Raw genomic sequence first — 22,230 nt, forward strand, 5'->3', positions numbered from 1 at the left:
GATCGGTCGTCATCCAATCAAGGCTTTATCCCCGGGGGAATCGGTGTCTGATTCAATGCCGTGATTGGAGGAAGCTGGATTCCTCATTTTAGACCCAGGAAGAGGCTTTGCGACGGGCGGAGGAGGCGACGCAGCGGCTGTGAATATTAAAAGGTAAGTATTTTCACAACACGAGTGAAATGTAAATTTTGATGAATTAAAGTGCCCCTGTTATTAATCAAATTTCTTTTTTAATCCACGGATCTTCTTAATTACTAATGGGATATTTACCTCCTGGTAAGCAGGAGGCAGCAAAGAGCACCACAGCAGAGCTGTTAAATAGCTCCCCCCTTCCCTCCCACTCCAGTCATTCTCTTTGCCTACGTTAGTGATAGGAAGAGGTAAAGTGGTGTTAGATTAGATTCTTCAATCAAGTTTATTATTTTTAAAGTAGTGCAAGATTGTGCTGCTTTGTTCTAGGGTATAGCTGTAGTCCATATCAGTCTCTTAGAAGAGCTTTGGAGGCTTTAGAGCAATGGGAACTGGTGGGACATAATTCTCACTCACCATATAATGTATGCTGCCCTAAATCCAGAATACCTGAGGGATATTTACTCAGGAACTTCTCCTTTTTTCACAGGTCCATGGGAGGGAGAGGACCTCTTAAACCTGATGGACTGCCTCACTGTAAGTCACTTTAATGAACATTATTAATTATCTATTGCCTCACTGTAAGGCAGACATATGAGGTAAGTGCCACTTTGTTATTCTGGGGCTAATTACACTCAGAGCAAAAGGGAGCACTTTACTTCTCACACACATAACAATCAAAAGGCTCATAGGATAGTCTTTTGGTTGTTGGGACATACAAACTCTGTGTCTGAGGGAGCAATACAGTATTAAGCAGGCACTGGGGCTAGGAGACATGGACGTTTTATGGCTTTGTGGTTTTAACTCACACAATGGCTTATTTAAAACAAAATGCCGACCGGGAGAGGAGGTTGCGGTTAGAGACGCCCACAAGGGGCAGGGGTTCCATTTGTGCACCTTGTTTGTTGGGACATACAAACTTTCAGAGCCTGAGGGAACAATGCAGTATTAAGCAGGCACTGGGGCTAGGAGACATGGACGTTTTATGGCTTTGTGGTTTTAACTCACACAATGGCTTATTTAAAACAAAATGCCGACCGGGAGAGGAGGTTGCGGTTAGAGACGCCCACAAGGGGCAGGGGTTCCATTTGTGCACCTTGTTTGTTGGGACATACAAACTTTCAGAGCCTGAGGGAACAATGCAGTATTAAGCAGGCACTGGGGCTAGGAAACATGGAGGTTATATTGCTTGGTGGTTTTATCTCACACGGTGGCTTATTTGAATCAAAATGCTGACTGGGAGAGGAGATTGCTGTTAGAAACGCCCACAAGGGACGGGGCTTCTGATTGCACGCCTTTTCACTGCGCTTCCGTGTTTATAGATTACCGGAGCAGGAAATTTCAGTCTCTGCCTAGAAGCGCATAGTTCTTACTAATACATGCGTTTCTCGGAACGGATAGAGCTGTGACGTATCCCTGTTGAGTCTGGATCGTTGCCTAACCAGTAAAAAGGGCATTATTTAATTGGTTTTAGTCATTCACATACGTTTTTACTTGTGCAGTAAAAAAAAAAAAAAGTTGCACTTTTAAAATTTAAAGGCACAGTAACGTTTTTACACTTAAAAATTTTTGTTACAAAATTAAAAGTTTTATTTCATAATTGTCATTGTGATCAGACTGGACCAAGGGGCATTGCAAGATGTCACTTGCTCCTTGTGTTTTGATGCAAACGTGGAACCACCAATCCCTTTTCTGTTCCTCATGTATTGAGAGGACTCTAAGCTATAGAGAGATTTTTTCAGAGCCAAAATCTTTCTAAAGAGGATGTTGTCCAGAAGTCTAATGGCGAGGTTCAATATATGCCGCATCTGTCTCATCAAGCGTCCCAAATTTTGCCGCCCTCACAAGCAGTGCCCTGCGCTTCCGCAATAGCTCCCGCTGGAGTTACTTTAAGAGACATCGCTTCTCATGTCTTCTACATTTTCTGATGCGTTATCTGCTTTTCCAATGTTGCAGGGAAAGCATAAGAGGAAAATAAGATTTGTAAGCGAGGTTTCTGAGCGATTTCAGAAGTCCCCTCCCAGAGGCCTGAGGAGGAGGATACTGTAGTAGCATCTGAAGGCGAAGTTTCAGATTCAGAAAGTGTAATTCCCCCTGCCGATACTGAGGTGGTATCAGGTTTAAGCTAGAACACCTCAGTCTGTTATTTAAGGAGGTTTTAGCTACTTTGGACGACAGCGACTCAACGGTAGTTGTTCCTAAGAAGTCCAGTAAGCTGAACAAATATTTTGAGGTTACTTCCTCGACAGGGTTTCCCATAGCTGCCTCTATTAAGGAGGCCTAACAAACAGTTCCCAAGGTGGAGGGTGCCTTTCCATTTTAGCTAAGAGACCTACTATTCCTATAGAGGATAGTTGTGCCTTCAATGACTCATTCCGTTTTTTTTTTTAGCTTGTACATCTCCATTTGTTACTTTAGGAGGTTTTAGCTAACCTGATTGATTCCGACACTACCGGTGTAATCTATCCTAGTGCGTCCAGTGATTTATAAGAAACAGAAGAGACAGCATTCCCTATATTTAAAAAGATGTTTCCCATAACCGACTCGGATAAGGAGGCTGGGCAAACATTCCCTAGGGTGGAAGGAGTAGTTTCCAGCTTAGCTAAGAGAACTTCTATACCCTTAGAGGATAGTTGGGAAAGGGATGTACACCAGGACTTACAATGGCAGCCAGCTGGGTACTTTGCTACCGTCACTAGTGCAACGGCATATTGGTTTGATGCGTTGTCTGATGCTACTAAGTCAAACTCCCATGGATAAAATCCAGGATAGGATAAAAGCTTTCAAATTGGCTAATTCCTTTATTTCAAATTCTTGCCTTCAAGTTATCAAACTGGGAGCATAGGTTTCAGGTTTCTCTGTTCCAGCTCACAAAGCCTTATGGTTAGAGCCTTGTTTTACGGATGTATGCTGCAAGTCTAAGCTTTTAGCGATTCCTTACAATGGGAAGACCTTGTTGGGACCCGGCTTGACGGAATTAATTTCTTGAAATTTAAAGAATTTCGAGAAAAAAAAATCCAAATGGCCTGCTGTTGAATCAAGAACAGCATGAAGGACATGTCCTATCCGGGATCGGATCTTGTAGGGGACAGACTTTCCGTCTTCACTCAAGCTTGGGTTCGAGATGTTCAGAATCCCTGGGCAATAGAAATTAGTGTCCCAGGGATACAATTTGGAGTTCAAAAGTTTTCCTCCCAGAGGCAGGTTTCTGCTTTTAGGATTATCTGCAGATCAGACAAAAGGAGAGGTGTTCTTACATTGCGTAGGAGACCTCTCAGACCTGGGAGTGATTGTTCCAGTTCCAATACAGGTACAGGGTCTGGGTTTTGTATCCCAATCGGGTTGTGGTTCCCAAAAAAGAGGGAACCTTCAGACCACTTTTTACATCTCAAGAGTCTAAACAAATTTCGTGGTATACCGTCCTTCAGGATGGAAGCTATTTGTTCCTTTCTTCCCTTGATCAAAGAGGGTCAATTTATGACAACAGTGGATGTAGAGGACGCGTACCTTCAGGTGCCATTCTCATGAATCGTTGCAGTTCTAAGGTTTGCCCTTCTGGACAAATGCTTACGGTTCATGGCTCTTCTTTTCAGGCTTGCAACAGCTCTGAGTTTTCACAGACTCTTGGATCGCTGTGGGCGGTAATTCGGTTTTGGGGCATTGCAGTGGCGTCCTGTCTGGACAACACCCTAGTCCAGGCGCCATCCTTACAGCAAGCAAGATTTCACACGGACATGGTGTTATCCTTCCTGCGATTTCACGGGTGGAAGGTAGATTTGGAAAAGAGTTCCTTAGTCCCATGCACAAGGGTAACTTTCTGGGAAACATAATAATTACATATCAATGCTGATTTTTTTCTGACAGGATGTCGGGAAATCAGAGATTATCAATACTTGTCTTGTCATTCAGTCCACTCATCGGCCTTCAGTGGCTCAGTGCATGGAGGTAATCGGGCTGATAGTGGCGGCAATGGTCATCATTCCGTTTGCTCTGTCCCATCTCAGACCTCTGCAGTTAGGCATGCTCAGGCAATGGATCGGAGATTATACAGATTTGTCTCTTCAAATACTACTGGAGTAGGAGACAAAGGATTCTTTTCAATGGTGGTTGTCTCTGGATCATCTCTCCCAGAGAACCTGCTTTCGCAGACCATCTTGGGTGATTGGGACAACAGACGCCAGCCTTCTAATGTGGGGAGCGGTCTGGGGCTCTAAGGCAGTGTTTTTCAACCAGTGTGCCGTGGCAAACTAGTGTGCCGTGGCAAACTAGTGTGCCGTGAGAGATCCTCAAGTGTGCCACGGCAGACTGCCAACAGTGTGACATATTTTTTAAACTTTGCTTGTTTTTTACTCCCAGTGCAGGGGTAGTTTGTAGGAGGCATGGCATAACAGCACAATACATACAGTGTGTGTGTGTTTGTGTGTGTATATATATATATATATATATATATATATATATATATATATATATATGCTGTATTAGGCTACAATGTGTGATATTTTTTTTTAAATGGGATGGTGGTGTGCCACAGGATTTTTTAATGTAAAAAAGTGTGCCACGGCTAAAAAAAGGTTAATCACAATCACTGCTCTAAGGGCTCAGGGGGTTTGGATTCAGCCAGAGTCTGTTCTTCCTATAAACATTCTGTAGCTGAGAGCGATTTACATTGTTCTTCTGGCCTGGTCTCAGTTAGCCTTGGTCCAGTTTATCAGGTTCCAGTCAAAATGACGTAAGTGGCTTACATCAATCAGGGAGGAACGAGGAGTTCCTTAGCGATAACAGTGGTATCCAAAATAATTCAGTGGGTGGAGGCCCATTCTCGCTGCCTTGTTGGCGGTCCACATCCCAGGGGTGGAACAACTGGGAGGCGGATTTCCTGAGCATGCAGACCTTTCATCCGGGGGAGAACTCAATCCGGAAGTGTTCTCCAGCTTTTTCCTCCTTTTACTTTTCTTCCTCGGGTTATTGCTCAAATCAAGCAGGAGAGGGCTTTGGTGACCCTCATAGCACCGACTTAGCCTAGTAGGATTTGGTATGCAGATCTGGTGGACATGTCATCTCTGCCACCTTGGAGACTTTCGTTGAGGAAGGACCTTCGAAGGACCTAATTCAAGGGCCCCTCCTTCACCTAAATCTGGTTTATCTAAAACTGACTGCTTGGAGATTGAACACTTAATATTATCCAAGCGCAGGTTTTCTGATTCAGTCATTGTGACCATGATTCAGGCTCGTAAGCCTGTCACTAGACAAATTTATCATAAGATATGGCGTAACTATCTCTATTGGTGTGAAAGGGTAAAAACTTTCTCTTTTTTTGTTACACAAACGTCTGGTAGATGTCCCAGATGTACAATCATTTTGTCAGGCCTTGGTCAGGAGCAGGCCTGTGTTTTCAGACCAGTTACTCATCCATGGAGTCTGAATTTAATTCTCAGTTCTTCAAGGGGCTCCATTTGAGCCTATTCTTTCCTTTAGATATTAAAGGGACACAGAACCCACATTTTTTTTCTTTCAAGATTCAGATAGAGCATGATATTTTAAGCAACTTTCTAATTTACTCCTATTAAATTTTCTTCATTCTCTTGGTATCTTTATTTGAAATGCAAGAATGTAAGTTTAGATGCCGGCCCATTTTTGGTGAACAACCTAGATTGTCCTTGCTGATTGGTGGATAAATTCATCCACCAATAAAAAAGTGCTGTCCAGAGTTTTTTTTAACTAAAGATAGGAAGATAACGAAGAAAAATTGATAACAGGAGTAAATTAGAAAGTTGTTTAAAATTGCATGCTCTATCTGAATCACGAAAGAAAACATTTGGGTTCAGTGTCCCTTTAAGTTTATTTCTTTTTAAAGACATAAGTCCATGGATTTTCATCCTTGTGGGATTTCACCTCCTGGTCAGCAGGAGGAGGCAAAGAGCACCTCAGCAGAGCTGCTATATATAGCTTCTCCCCTCCCTCCCACCCCAGTCATTATCTTTGCCTACATTAGTGATAGGAAGAGGTAAAGTGAGGTGTTAGTATAGATTATTCAATCAAGAGTTTATTTTTAAAGTAGTGGCAGAGAGTGCTGCTCTGTTCTAGGGTGTAGCCGTAGTCCGTATCGGTCTCTACAGTAGAGCTCTTGGTGGCTTTAGAGCAATAGGAACTGGTGGGACATAATTCTCACTGCGCCTCCTATATATTGATGCTGCCCTAATGCAGATAGCCTAGGCACATTTAACTCAGGCTTATCTTATTCCACAGGGCTATGGGAGGGAGAGAGCCTCTTAAACCTGCTGGACTGTCCTGCTGTTGGACAGCATTTAAGGTAAGTTCTAACTTTGTACATTCTGGGGAGCGGACTCAGATTAATGTGGGCACTTAAACTTAATTTCAATCTTAATTTGAACTCATTATGGGCTTCTTATGTGGGACTTGAATCCTTCTTGTATGGAGGGTCCAGTTTTTGACAGCTACGAGTACAGGCACTGGGGCTGGGAGAAAGCTTATAGTATTTTGCAAGATTTATCTGTGAAGGGCAGTTTGAAATGTTTTGGTTCCTTTTCATTTTTTATGGTGGTTAAGGTTCCTACGTATTTTTTCTCCATTGTAAAGTAATTGGGAGAAGTTACGCCCATGATGGGCGGGGCCTCATTTTCACGCGCTGCTGTGTGTTTATTGCGCAGTTTTCAGCCGACTGAGGTGGATGCTGTTCATGTAGCTCTACTACCGCATGTCTTTCAGAAAAATCGGACAGGCGGTTGTAGAGTTTGTGAGCTCCTGTGTGTCCGGATCGTGCTCTTCATCTAATAAGAGGCAATCAAGTGTTCCGGTCAGGGAGCAAGTCTGGTGGCAGGTAGGCACCTCAGCAGAGTTGCTGAGGTGTATAGGTGTCAGCTTTTAGTTTTTATTTATCTATTGGGAACGTTTTTCTGCTTCACAGTAAAAAAGTTAGGGTTTTAAAGTTTAGAGACAATGTTTTCTTTTTTGACATTTTTTCTGTCATCAAATATTTTGTTAATTATTTGATTTGCTTTGGCCATATGTAATCTATCTACGTTTTTATTTATTTTCTTAGAGACAGTAACGAGTTTTTTTTTGTTTTTTTTTTAAAAAAGGATTTTTACTTTTGTATTTGAGTATGGACATAGGAGCAGTGCAAAATGTTACTTGCTCCATGTGTTTGGATGCTAATGTGGAACCACCAATCCCTTTTTGTCTCATGTATTGAGGGCTTTAAGTTATAAGGAAAATATTTTTCATAAACAAAATTTTTCAAAGGCGGAGGCTTCTCAGGACTCTAATGATGAGATGCAGAGTATGCCGCAGCTTTCTCCCCAAGCGTCCCAAGATTTAACGTCGGCACAAGCAGTGCCCTGTACTTCTGCTCTAGCTCCCGCTGCAATTACCTTAAAGGACATGGCTGCGCTTAGGTCTTCTACAATTTCTGATGCGATATCTGCCTTTCCTATGTTACAAGGCAAACGTAAGAGGAAGGACAACCATGTTGTCAGTGAGGTTTCTGATGCAATGATGGCTATCTCAGATGTACCCTCCCAGGGAACTGAGTTAGAGGGTATGGCGGTCCTATCTGAAGGCGAAATTTCAGATTCAGAAAGTTGACTGATTCGGAGGTTGTATCTTTCAGGTATAAACTAGAACACCTCCGCCTTTTACTCAGGGAGGTTTTGGTGACTTTAGACGACTGACTCTACAGTAGTAGTCGTTCCTGAGAAGTCGAGTAAATTGGACAGCTATTTTGAGGTTCCTTCTTACTCAGACGTTTTTCCAGTACCTAAACGAACTTCAGAGATTATTTCCAAGAAATGGGAGAGACCAGGTATTCCTTTTTCCTCATCTCCTATTTTCAAGAGGTTTCCTATAGCGGGCGCTTTCAGGGAAACTTGGCAGACAGTTCCTAAGTTGGAAGGAGCTATTTCCACCCTAGCCAAGCGAACGACTATTCTCATTGAGGATAGCTGTGCTTTTAAAGATCCCATGGACAAGAAGTTGGAGGGTCTACTTAAAAAGATTTGTTCACCAGGGTCTGCTATTGCAGCCGGCTGCGTGCATTGGTACTGTCACTAGTGCAGCAGCTTATTGGTTTGATGCTCTGTCAGAGTCTCTCAGAACTGAGACCACTTTAGAGGAGATCCAGGATAGGATTAAAGCTCTAAAGTTAGCTAATGCTTTTATTACAGATGTTTCTCTGCAATTTACTAAATTGGCATCTAAGAGTTCGGGGTTTTCTATCCTAGCCCACAGATCCTTATGGTTAAAACCTTGGTCTGCGGATGTGTCCTCAAAGTCTAAGCTTCTGGCAATTCCTTACAAGGGGTAGACCTTGTTTGGACCAGGTCTGAAGGAAATTATCTCTGATATCACAGGAGGCAAGGGTCATCTCCTTCCTCAGGATAAGAGAAATAAACAGAAAGGACGACAAAGTAATTTTCGTTCCTTTCAAAACTTCAAAGGAAATTCTTTCCCTTCCTCCTCTAAACAGGAAGGGAACTATTCGCAATCTAAGTCTACTTGGAGACCCAATCTGTCGTGGAACAAGGGTAAACAATCCAAGAAGCCTGCTGTTGAATCCAAAACAGCATGAAGGGCGGGCCCCCAATCCGGGACCAGATTTGGTAGGGGGCAGGCTCTCATTCTTCATTCAGGCTTGGGTTTGGGACGTCCAGGATCCCTGGGCAGTAGAAATAGTGTCTCTCAGGGATACAAACTGGAATTCATTAAGCTTTCTTCCCAGAGGAAGATTTCTTCTTTCAAGATTATCTGCATTCTTACATTGTGTAAGAGACATCTCCTCTCTGAGAGTAATTGTTCCAGTTCACAAACAGGGGCAGGGTTTTTATTCAAATCTGTTTGTGGTTCCCAAAAAAGAGGGAACCTTCAGACCTATATTAGACCTCAAGAGTCTAAACAAGTTTCTCAAAATTCCTTCATTCAAAATGGAAACCATTTGTACCATTCTTCCATTGATCCAGGAGGGGCAATTTATGATGACAGTGGATTTAAAGGATGCATATCTACATGTTCCTATCCACAGGGATCATCCTGTTCCTGAGGTTTGCCTTTCTGGATAAACACTTTGTTTGTGGCTCTTCCTTTCAGTCTGGCCACGGCACCCAGAATTTTCACAAAGGTTCTAGGGTCTCTGCTGGGGGTTCTAAGACCGCGAGGCATTAGGGTGGTGCCTTATCTGGACGATATTCTGATTGAGGCGCCATCCTGTCAACAAGCAAGATCTCATACCGACATTGTGCTATCCTTCCTGAGAACTCACGGGTGGAAGGTAAATCTGGAAAAGAGTTCCTTAATCCCGAAGACAAGGGTGACATCCCGTTTGCTCGTTTTCACCTCAGGCCTCTGCAGCTAAACATGCTCAGGCAGTGGAATGGAGATTATGCAGACTTGTCTCCTCGAATATCCCTGGATCAGGAGACGGGACTCTCTTCATTGGTGGTTGTCTCTGGATCATCTATCCCAGGGAACCTGCTTTCGCAGACCTTCCTGGGTGATTGTGACAACAGACGCCAGTCTTTTAGGGTGAAGAGCTGTCTGGGGTTCCCTAAAGGCTCAGGGACTGTGGACCTATCAACATCCTGGAACTGAGAGCAATCTTCAATGTTCTCCTGGCCTGGCCTCAGTTGACTGCGGCCCAATTCATCAGATTCCAGTCAGACAACATAACGACAGTGGCTTACGTCACTCAAGGAGGAACGAGGAGTTCCTTAGCGATGACTGAGGTAGCCATGATAATTCGGCCCACTCTTGTCATCTGTCGGCAATCCACATCCCAGGGGTGGACAACTGGGAGGCAGATTTTCTGAGCAGGCAGACTTTTCATCCGGGAGAGTGGGAACTCCATCCGGGGGTGTTCTCCAACCTGATTCTCAAATGGGGTCGGCCGGAGTTGGATCTCATGGCATCTCGCCAGAATGCCAAGCTCCCGAGTTACGGATCGAGGTCCAGGGATCCCCAGGCGGAACTGGTAGATGCCCTTTCAGTTCCTTGGTCCTTCGATCTTACACATCTGTTTCCTCCATTTCCGCTTCTTCCTCTGGTTATTGCTCGACTCAAGCAGGAGAGGGCACCGGTGATCCTCATTGCTCCTGCTTGGGCTCGCAGGATTTGGTATGCAGATCTGGTGGACATGTCATCCATGCCACCTTGGAGACTTCCGTTGAGGAAGGACCTTCTCATCCAAGGGCCCTTCATTCACCCAAATCTAGCTTCTCTGAAGCTGACTGCTTGGAGATTGAACGGTTAATCCTATCCAAGCGAGTTTTTTCTGACTCGGTCATAGAGACCTTGATTCAGGCTCGTAAGCCTGTAACTAGAAAGATTTACAATAAGATATGGCATAAATCTTTATTGGTGTGATTCCAAGGGCTACTCATGGAGTAGAGTTAGGATTCCCAGAATTTTTTCTTTTCTCCAAGATTGGAGAAGGGTTTATCGGCAAGTTCCCTAAAGGGTCAGATCTCTGCCTTATCTATTTTGTTACACAAGCCTCTGGCTGATGTCCCAGATGTTCATTCCTTTTGTCAGGCCTTGGTTAGGATCAGGCCTGTGTTCAAACCAGTTACTCCTCCATGGAGTTTGAATTTCGTTCTTAAAGTTCTTCAAGGGGCTCAGTTTGAGCCTATGCATTCCTTAGATATTAAGTTGTTATCTTTGAAAGTTTTATTTCTTGCTATTTCTTCAGCTTGAGTGTCTGAGCTTTCGGCGTTGCAATACAATTCGCCTTACCTTATTTTCCATTTATAAGGAATGTAACAAAGCATGCAAAAAAGCAATCAAATTAGCCAAAATTGAAAATGAAAAATTAATTGCCAAGGATTCTAAGTCTAACCCTAAAAGGTTCTTTAAGTACATAAATAGCAAAAAATCTAAGAAGGATAATATAGGTACATTAAAATGCGTGGAGGGTAGCATGATAAATAATGACAGGGAGAAGGCTGAGGTACTAAACCAGTTTTTTTTCTTCAGTATACACAAGAGAGGAACCATTGAATGATACTTTGGAACAGAATAGAACATGCCAGTCCATACCACTAACTGGGTTTTGTTTAGAGAATATCAGGAAAAAAATGGAAAATATTAAGGTAAATAAAACTCCAGGCCCAGATGGAATACACCCAAGGGTGTTAAGGGAACTTAGCACTGTTATAGACAAACCTTTACTCTTAATTTTTCAAGACTCATTATCCTCAGGCATGGTACCCCAGGATTGGCGTAAAGCTGATGTGGTGCCACTCTTCAAAAAGGGAAGCAGGGATGATCCAGGAAGCTATAGACCAGTTAGTCTGACATCAATAGTGGGGAAGATATTTGAAGGGATTATAAGGGATTATATTGATGAGCATATTCGTGTAAACAAGATTATGAGTTCTAATCAGCATGGCTTTAGGAGAAATAGATCATGTCAAACTAATCTAATTAGATTCTATGAGGAAGTAAGTAAAAATATAGATAAAGGGGAATCAGTTGATGTGATATACTTAGATTTTGCAAAGGCATTTGATACAGTGCCACATGAGAGATTAATGCACAAAATTAAGAGACTGGGAATAGCTGAAAATGTTATCTCATGGATAAATAACTGGATAAAAGATAGGGAGCAACGAGTAGTAGTAAATGGATCATACTCAGATTGGACAAAGGTAATCAGTGGTGTCCCCCAGGGATCAGTACTGGGCCCTGCTCTTTTTAATATTTTTATAAATGACTTGGAGCAAGGATTAAATAGCAACATCTCTATTTTTGCAGATGATACTAAGTTAAGTAAGGTCATAAGGTCAGAGCAGGACGAACTCTCTTTACAAAGGGATTTGCTAAAATTAGAACTATGGGCAAGTGAATGGAAAATGAGATTTAATACGGAAAAATGCAAGGTTCTACATTTTGGAAGTAAAAATAAGCAGGCTACGTATTTTTTAAATGGGTCAAGACTTAGCCAAACACAGGAGGAAAGGGATTTGGGAGTAGTAATAGATAACAAGCTAAAGATGGGTGCACAATTCAGGGCAGCGGCTTCAAAGGCTAATAAGATACTAGCATGTATTAAAAGAGGCATTGATTCAAGCGAGGAAAGCATAATTCTGTCATTATATAAAGCCCTGGTAAGACCTCACCTTGAGTTAGGAGTGCAGTTCTGGGGACCAATTGCTAAAAAAGATATTGCAGAACTAGAAAAAGTTCAGAGAAGGGCCACAAAGCTAATAAGGGGATTGGAGAAATTAACCTATGAGGAGAGGCTAGCCAAACTGGGTCTGTTTTCTTTAGAAAAAAGGCGCTTGAGAGGTGACATGATTATTTTATATAAATATATTCAAGGCCCATATACAGAGATGGCAGAAGCTCTGTTTATTCCAAGAAAATTGTTTCTGACAAGAGGTCATAATTTAAGGTTGGAGGAAAGGAGATTTAATCTCCTGCAATGGAAACGTTTTTTCACTGTAAGAGCAATAAAATTGTGGAACTCATTACCAAAGGAGGTAGTGAATGCCAATACCATAGATAAATTTAAAAATAGTCTGGATAAATTTCTGTATATAAACAAAATTCATGGATATGATTGCTAGTATTAAATGGGTCACATTTTAATGGGGTTATTTAAGCTTAACTGGAGCTTTTTGTAAGTATTTTAGATTTGTATAGGTTGAACTCGATGGACTTCAGTCTTTTTTCAACCTTATCTACTATGTTACTATGTATGTACTAAACTAAGGTTTCTTCCTAAGGTTGTTTCAGACAGGAACATTAATCAGGAGATTGTTGTTCCTTCCTTGTGTCCTAATCCTTCTTCTCAAAAGGAACGTGTTTTGCACAATTTGGACATGGTCCGTGCTTTGAAATTTTATTTACAAGCGCCTAAGGACTTTCGTTGGTCGTCTTCTTTGTTTGTCATTTTCTCTGGAAAACGTAAGGGTCAGAAAGCTACGGCTACCTCTTTCTTTTTGGCTGAAGAGTATCATCCGTTTTGCATATGAGACTGCTGGACAGCAGCCTCCTGAAAGAGTTACAGCTCATTCCACTAGGGCTGTTGCTTCCTCATGGGCATTCAAAAATTAAGCTTCTGTAGAACAGATTTGCAAGGCTGCAACTTGGTCCTCTCTTCACACTTTTTCTAAATTTTACAAATTTGATACTTTTGCCTCGGCTAAGGCTGTTTTTGCAAGAAAGGTTCTTCAAGCAGTGGTGCCTTCCGTTTAGGTTCCCTATATTGTCCCTCCCTTATCATCCGTGTACTCTAGCTTTGGTATTGTATCCCACAAGTAAGAATGAAAATCCGTGGACTCATCGTGTCTTTAAAAAGAAACAATTTTATCAGGTAAGCATAAATTTGCTTTTCTTTTTAGACACGATGAGTCCACGGCCCGCCCTGTTCTCAGACAGGTTATTAATTTTTGTAAAGTTCAGACACCTCTGCACCTTGGTTTTTCGTTTCTCTTCCTAACTTCGGTCGAATGACTGGAGTGGGAGGGGAGGAGCTATATATAGCAGCTCTGCTGTGGTGCTCTTTACCACCTCCTGCTGACCAGGAGGTGAAATCCCACAAGTAAGGATGAAAATCCGTGGACTCATCGTGTCTAAAAAGAAACAAATTTATCAGGTAAGCATACATTTTTCTTTTCTTGTTGCTATTTCTTATGCTCGGTGAGTGTCAGAGCTCTTGGCATTACAGTATGAGTCTCATCTTATTTCCATTCAAATAAGGTAGTTTTACGTACTAAATTAGGATTTCTTCCTAAGGTTGTTTCTGATCGGAACGTTAATCAGGAGATTGTTGTTCTTTACTTGTGTCCTAATCCTTTTTCTTAGAAGAAAAGACTTTTGCTCAATTGGGACGTGGTCCATGCTTTAAAGTTTTACCTGCAGGCGAGTAGGGACTCTCGTCAGTCTTCTTCTTTGTTTGTGGTTTTCTCAGAAAAACGCAAGGGACACAAAGCTATGGCTACTTCTTTCTTTTTGGCTGAAGAGTATCTTACGTTTTGCATATGAGACTGCTGGACAGCAGTCTCCAGAGAGAGTTATGGCTCATTCCACGAGGGCTGTTGCTTCCTCATGGGCGTTCAAAAATGAAGCTTCTGTGGAACAGATTTGCAAGGCTGCAACTTGGTTTTCTCTTCACTCTTTTTCAAGGTTTTACAAATTTGACACTTTTGCCTCGGCTGAGGCAGTTTTTGGTAGAAAGGGTTCTTCAAGCAGTGGTGCTTTCCGTTTATGTTCCCTGTCTTGTCCCTCCCGTATCATCTGTGTACTCTTGCTTGGGTATTTAATATCATTAGTAATTAAGATGATCCGTGAACTCATCGTGTCTTAAAAAAGAAAAGAAAATTTATGATTACTTGATAAATGTATTTCTTTTTTTTTTTTTTATAAATTTCTTTTATTGGGTATCCAAAACAAAACAGAGTATACGTATACATACAATGGTCAATACAGGCATAAATGTTGAGATTTTACATGTGAAAATTTTACATCGTAATGACTCATTTAACAAGAGGAAGAAGTTTTGGATTCCTTTTAATAAATTTCTATGTAAAACAATAAATCAGACTGAGAACATAAAAGAAGGAGGAAAAAAAAAAAAAAGGGGAAAAAGAAAAGGAAAAAAGAGAAATCTAGAATGTAATCCTGACGAGTTGATTATGTAGTGTGAGCGCGCACTACCCCTCAGAGAGCCCATATAGTTTAATAACTATTGGTGACCCGTGAGACTCTTTGTAACTAACCTCTTCTTTGTCTGCACCTTAGCCTCTCCTTTCAGGTTATACTACCTCTGTGGTACCAATGCCATGTCTCAGTGTCAACCCTTGAATCTGTGTTTTATGTAACCCTCCCACATCTCCTTCAGCTGAGCATATATCTCCATGCATTTTATTCGCATGTAGTGATATTCTTCCATTTTTAAGATGTCATTACACTTATGTATCCATTGTGTTAAGTCTGGGGTGTTTCTCGATTTCCATTTCTGGGCTATTAGGTTTTTCATGCTGTTACTTAAAATACACAACATTTTTCTTTGTGCTGTCGTGAAGTTTTTAGGTATACATAAGAATAACCATATTTTAGGGTCTGGTGGAATTGTTTTTTCTAGTATCTTGGAAGCTTCGGTGGCTATACTTTCCCATATTGGTGATATATTGTTACAAGACCACCATATGTGTGACATTGTACCCCTCTCCATTTCACAGCGCCAGCAAGTGTTGGTTCTTGTATGAAATAGCTTTTGAATCCTGACAGGTGTCATATACCACCTGTGGAGTATTTTGAGATTTAATTCTGTTAATTTGGCTGACACTGATGACTTAGCTATATTGTGGAAGACTCTCTTAGCCTCGCCTTGGTTAATATCAAAACCTAGTTCGTCATTCCATCTCTCCAAGTAATATGGGTTGTGACCCCAAGGTTGTGTCTGCAAAATTTTGTATAATATGGAAAGGGAATGGCCTATTGGTTTTGACGATGTGCACATGTTTTCGAATTGAGTTAGGGGTCTAATTAGGTTTCTCCTATCGCTGTGTTTAGAGTTAAAGGAGATACATTGCTGATGAAAGAGCCAGTCCCTAAACATCTGAAGGCCCTCCTCTACTAGTTTATCCCTTGTGTAAAATGCCTGTTCATTGCCTAGTTGGCGTACCTGCAGTGTTCTGCTTGTCATACTAGTTCTGTAGCGGGAGCAGCGAGACCCAGGGGTAAAGTCTTTGTTTTCACTAAGAGGGGTCAATGGGGAGTATCTAGAAGACACATGTGGGAATCTTAATAGGATATTACTCCAAATTTTAAAGGTCTCAGAGGTCAATGTGTGAAACTGATGGTCCCCACCTGTACCGCCCAAGCCAGCCCAACATTGGGATCCCAAATGGTTAAAGTCTGATATTTCATGCTCCAGCTGTACCCAGGCCTTATTTTGAAAGTTATAGTGCCAGTCTAGTATTCGTTGTAGAAAGGTTGCGTATCTGTATTTCACTAAGTCGGGGACTCCCAGCCCGCCACTCAATAATGGTGTACACATAATATTTTTGTTTATTCTGGCCGTTTTTTTGTCCCAAACAAATTCTAGGATTTTTGACTGCAGGGATGAAAGAAAATTAGTAGGGAGTGGGATAGGTAGGGCTTGCAAGACATATAATATGCGGGGCAGGACATTCATTTTAAATATGTTAATTCTCCCCATCCAGGAAGTTTGTAAGGATCTCCAGGAGGATAGATCTGCTATTAAGCGTCTTTGTAAAGGGATGTAGTTAGTGTTGAATAAGTCTTGTGTGTTTTTTGTAAGCTGAATCCCCAAATATTTTAGTGATTTTTCCTGCCATCGGAAAGGACAGGTGTTTTTTAGTTGAGTAAGGTGGGCCTGATCGAGGGAAATATTAAGTATTTCTGATTTTGATTTATTAATTAGAAAATTGGAGGCGAGCTGAAAATCCCTCAGGTGTTGTAGCACATGTGGTAGTGAAGTGAGTGGATTGGTGAGGGTAAATAATATGTCGTCAGCGTACAACATGATTTTATAGTTTCTTTCTTTAATTCTGACTCCCTCTATGTCTACATCATTCCTAATTTTAACCGCCAGAGCTTCAACCGCACACGCAAACAGTAGGGGGGACAGGGGGCACCCCTGTCTCGTACCGTTGCTTATTTGGAAGGGCTGAGACAATACCCCATTCACCTGGACCCTAGCCGATGGGGAAGAATATAATGCCATAATTTTCGATATAAAAGGGGACCCAATTCCAAATTTTTCTAATATTGACCGCAGAAATTTCCACCGGACGCGGTCGAAGGCTTTCTCCGCGTCCGTGGAAATCAATACTAGTGGGATATTTTGTGATGTCGCGTAATCTATAAGGTCAATGGCTCTTACCGTATTGTCCCTTGCCTCTCTGCCAATAACAAAGCCTACTTGGTCCATATCAATTATCTGGGGAATGACAGGGTTCAGTCTGTTGGCCAGCAATTTAGCATATATTTTTATATCATTATTTAATAAGGATATAGGTCTAAAATTTTCCACTCTATCTGTATTCCTACCCGGTTTGGGGAGCACCACTATATTTGCAGTTAGGGATTCCTCTAGAAAAGGGTTCTTTTCCGAAATGGATTGAAATAATTCTAATAATTGGGGGGATAATATATCAGTAAATTTTTTATAGTAGTAGGTTGTAAAGCCATCAGGGCCAGGTGCTTTCTCATTAGGGAGATCTTTAATTATGCATTTTATTTCTTTTAGTGTGAAAGGTTCGTTAAGGCGGGATCTTTCCTCTTCCCCTATATTTGATAGCATTAGTTGATCTATAAATGTGTGGGCGTTATCCGGGGAGGGTTCCTGCAGGTTATATAATTTCTCATAATAAGCGCGAAAAGCTTCAGCAATATGTGCAGATGAGGTGCTCTCCCCCCCCCTATGGTCTTTTATTTTCATTATAAAGGATTTATTAGTTTTGCGTTTCAGCTTCCTTGCGAAAAGCCTGCTACATTTGTTGTTACCCTCATAAGACATTTGTTTTAATTTAAGAGCGGATACCTTACACTCTTTGTCGATAATCATATTAAGCTTTCCTCTATAATCCAGCAAGCTGTCTAGTGTTTGTGTATCATTTGGGTCTTGTTTATGAGCTTTCTCCAGTTCCTCAATCTTATTCAAAACCGACTCAAAATATGTTCTTTGCTGTTTAATTTGGTGTGCTTTTATACTCATAAGTTCCCCCCTAAGGACCGCTTTATGGGCTCCCCATCGGTGTTTAATGTCAATATCTGAATTGGAATTAAACTGGAAGAACTCCTCCAGAGCTTTTTCTATTTTTACTGTGTATGTAGGGTCGTCAAGGAGTCTGTCGTCCAATTTCCATAGGTAGCTAGTACCCTCCCTGGTATCCCAATGCATTCTGCAGCGGACCATTGAGTGGTCAGTCCATGATGTGGGGAGTATCCTACAGTTCTCAACCATAGCTAGGCTAGTAACATCCGTGAGGATGTAATCTATCCTGGAATATCTAACATGGGGGTGAGAATAGAATGTGTAATCCTTCACTGTTCTGTTAAGTATTCTCCATGTGTCGTGTAGGGCTAGATCTCTAAGGTTTTTTTTTAGCTTATTAATGATTGCGTGTGCAGTAGAGGATGTCCCTGAGGAGTTATCCATTGTGGGGTCCAATGTACAATTGAGGTCTCCACATACTATCAAGGTGCCCCTCGCTGCGTCTAGTATGGCGTTAGATAGGGTTTTAAAAAATGTGTCTTGTGATGTGTTTGGGGCGTAAGCGCTGACCAATGTTACTTGTTTATGAAACAACTTGCCCACTAGAATTAGGTATCTCCCTGAGGCATCCTTTATGCACTTGTGGGCTTGGAATGCTATACCCTTCCTAAACAGTATGCCAACCCCACACTTTTTGGTGTTGTTGGAAGCGTAATAAGAATCTCCGAATTTGTATTTAAACGTCTGGGGTTCTCTATTCTTTAAGAAGTGCGTTTCTTGTATAAAGACCACGTCACCCTTCCTTTCTTTAAAATCTCTCATAGCTACATGTCTCTTAGATGGACTATTGAGGCCCTTAGCGTTAATGGAAATGAAGGTGATTCCCTTCTGCTTATTTATTGATACCATTTATTATATTGTGTTGAGAGCACCCATAGTCACCCGGAGTTCCTGTCAGGTTAATGTGTGTATGGTAAGCCCCCCAAGTTGTCATGCGCCCCCCGTTGGTCTGGAATTTGTAATTTTTGTACGTCAGTCTATAAAAATCTAAAAAACTAACAAGAACATATAATAATTTTGTAAAAACAACCATTAAACAGTGAACTGTTTGAACAAAGTAATAATTCAGTGCAAGAAAAAAGGTAAAGAAGGAGGAATGCTAAACAACAACATCTCCCTCTCATGTGAATGTACTTCCCAACCACCCAACAGGCCACACAACATTTCACATAACCAGCATGTTTAGGCAAAACGTTTAACTCTTCCCATCCCCACAGAGGTAAATTGCATATACATTTTTTTTTTAAAAGAAAATAATTTTTTTTTTTTTTTTTTTTTTTTTTTGAAAATTGAACACAATCTCACCCATCAATGTTCCGCTTCATGTCTCTTGGATGGTAGAACTCATGGCATTTTTGTTGATAGGGTCATTTCTGTCCTTTTTTCGTTTGCCATAGCTCACTAGCTGCCATCGATTTCTTCCCTGAAGTGAGCTCTGATCCGATTGCTCCTCAAGATCAATGCTCCCCTGGGTATCAAAGTCCGGGGGAGTGTTGAAGGTTATGTTTAGTCCCTTAGAAAGAGTCCCTAGGTCGTGTGGTTCTTTATAGGTAAAGGACTTGCCGTCGAATGAAACAACCAAGCTGAAGGGGTACCCCCAACGATATTTAATCTTTTTGTCCCTGAGCGCTCTAGTTATAAAAGCAATGTCCCTTCTCCTCTGTAGCGTGTTGGGGCTCAGGTCCAAATAGATTTGTAGGTTGTGATCCATGTATGATATGTCTCTTAGTTGGCGGGCAGCAGTCCATACCTCCTCTTTATCTTTGTATCGTAGGAACCTCAGTATCACGTCTCTCGGAGGGGCTTTGTCTGGTGGGGGAGGTCTGAGGGCCCTGTGGACCCTATCTAATTCCACATTTGGAGCTTGCTGATCTTTCTTCAGATGGCGAAATAGATCTTGGACATAAGTTTCCAACTCGGTATTAGTGATTTTCTCTGGTATACCGCGGATCCTTAGATTATTTCTACGGTTTCTATTGTCCATATCATCTAGTCTGTCCTGTAGTGCGGACATTTTAGCTTCATGTATGTTAGCTTGTGTTATAATTGAATCAGTCAGGGTATTCAGTGTCTCCTGTGTCCCCTCTATATCCTCCAGTCTAAGCCCAATCTCAGAAACCTCTTTTCTTATAGTTGAAAGCTCCGATTTGATTAAGTTCTTTAAGGAATCAAAGTCTGTTTTTGAAGGGAGATTGGCAATATCAGATTTTAGTTGATTCATTAGCTCCACTGGAACCACTTGTTGTTGAATGTTGTCTGTATGAGACTGTGTGCTGCTCCCTGTGTCTCTTTGCTCCGTATTAGTCGTGTCATTGGTGCAGAAAAAGTTGCTCACAGACACAGGCAGCGTTGCTTGTTTATTAGCTTTATCCATTTTTGGGCCCTTTCTTGTTGCCATTGCGGTCGAAGAATAAAACTTCCTTTATCACTCTTGGGAGTACACTGTTCCCCTTCGCCAGTTTTAATAAACACCAGCAGACCGGAACACCAGAGAAATGAGGATATGAGACTGTTTATTTTCCTTCCTTGTATTTAAGCTTTACATGTGGGTAGCGTGCCTGGTTTCTTCGGTCACTTGTGTCTTATTTACATTACTGCTGTGCCCCTGTTGTGGTGTCGGCAAGTTCCTCTATAATTCGTTCAGCCGCATATCTAAAGTAACGGGCTTACGCCACGTGAAAGTGTAGCTCAGATCTCAGCATGTTTAATGACGTGTACCCGATTGGGATATGTGCGGCAGTGTCGGCCAGATTGACTATTTGTAGCCTACAGGGCTGTTTGACAGTGCGCCCCGGGCTAAATGTATTTCCACCTCTGTCACTCCATACACCCACGCAGAGACCGTGAGAGCTGATGGTATTATTAGGCAAGATGGCGCCGGTCCCCGTGGGTATATGAACGTGTCTTTACAAGTGCTAATTACAGACCTGCGGTCACGGCATGGCTCCCCTCGGGTTTCCGCGAACGCAGGGTGTCTTTAGGTGTGAGTTGTGGCCGTCTGCAGTGTCGGTGGCCGGTGGCAATATGAGGGAAATGAGTTATCCAGACCGGAGCTCTATCTCAGTGCGGCCATGTTCCGGCACGGCCAGGCTCCGCCTAAACACTCAAATGTATTTCTTTTTTGACACGAGTCCACGGCCCGCCCTGTTCTTTTAGACAGGTTGTGGGTTATTGTAAACTTCAGACACCGCTGCACCTTGGCTTTTCCTTTCTCTTCCTAACTTCGGTCGAATGACTGGAGTGGGAGGGAAGGGAGGAGCTATTTAACAGCTCTGCTGTGGTGCTCTTTGCCTCCTCCTGCAGACCAGGAGGTGAATATCCCATTAGTAATTAAGATGATCCGTGGACTCATTGTGTGAAAAAAAATAAATTTATCAGGTAAACCTAAATTTTCTTTTTTTTAAAACTGGGCACTTTATCATCAAAATTTACATTCACTTTAAATGATGCAACCAGTTTGTGCTTTGGATAGCTTATCATACATTGATTTAACTTAAATTTAAGCAACATTAAAAAGGTCATGGGGAGAACACTAGTAGTATACAGTCATCCGCATACAGTAGATACAAACTTTGTGTGTGTATATGTGTATACACACACCCTATACCTTGGTGTGTATAGGGTGGGCAACTCGCATGTCTCATGATGATAAAGCTTTGGGTATTGTTGCTTGTGAGAAGTCTTCAAATTGTGTTTTCACAGCCCCCCAAGAGGCTGTAGTCTTGTCGGGGTTTTTTCCCTGTTGTGTTTGCCAAGTGCTGCTGGCAACCATTTTACTCGCCTCTCTTCCTAACTATGGTGCATTGTGGGGGATGCTGCTCAATTCCTGCACTTCCTTTTATGGCCAAACTGCTGGGCATCATCCATGTGAGACAGGATGCAGTCTCAGAATTGTGATGTCATCACTTATTATTTAAAGGGCCTCTGTTCAGTATGCTTTGCCTTTGCGTTGTCTGAGACCTGTTTGTGAGAGTTTCTGTGTATTACCTGGCTGCCTGACGTCCTTCCTGGTTCCTGATCCCTGGGTTGTTCCCGACTCTGTTGTTTTCCTTGTTCCTGATTCCGGCTTGTCTGACTCTTCGCTTTGGCTCCTGACTCGACTCGTCTGACTTCCAGTTCTGGTTTTGATTCCTGGCTCGTTACTTGACTTGTGGACTTTTTATTATTTTTTGCTATTAATAAAGGTGTTATTATTTTTGCACTTCTCGTCTGTCTGATTCCTGGCACCCAGACAAGTGTATCCTGAAGAAATAAAAGCACTAACCCAACAATTGGTTAATCCAGTGCAGGAGCTCCTTTTAAATCCATGCAAATTACTGTATAAAGGCAGTTTTACTTTTTAA

General features: G+C 41.9%; 1 protein-coding gene across 1 annotated transcript in view; it reads left to right on the plus strand.

Annotated features, from left to right (window-relative positions):
- CAT (catalase) overlaps positions 1-22,230 on the plus strand; it is a 345,988-nt gene that overhangs the window by 23,821 nt on the left and 299,937 nt on the right. The window lies entirely within an intron of this gene.

This window comes from Bombina bombina, chromosome 7 (assembly GCF_027579735.1).
Source record: "Bombina bombina isolate aBomBom1 chromosome 7, aBomBom1.pri, whole genome shotgun sequence".
Taxonomy (NCBI): Eukaryota; Metazoa; Chordata; class Amphibia; order Anura; family Bombinatoridae; genus Bombina; species Bombina bombina.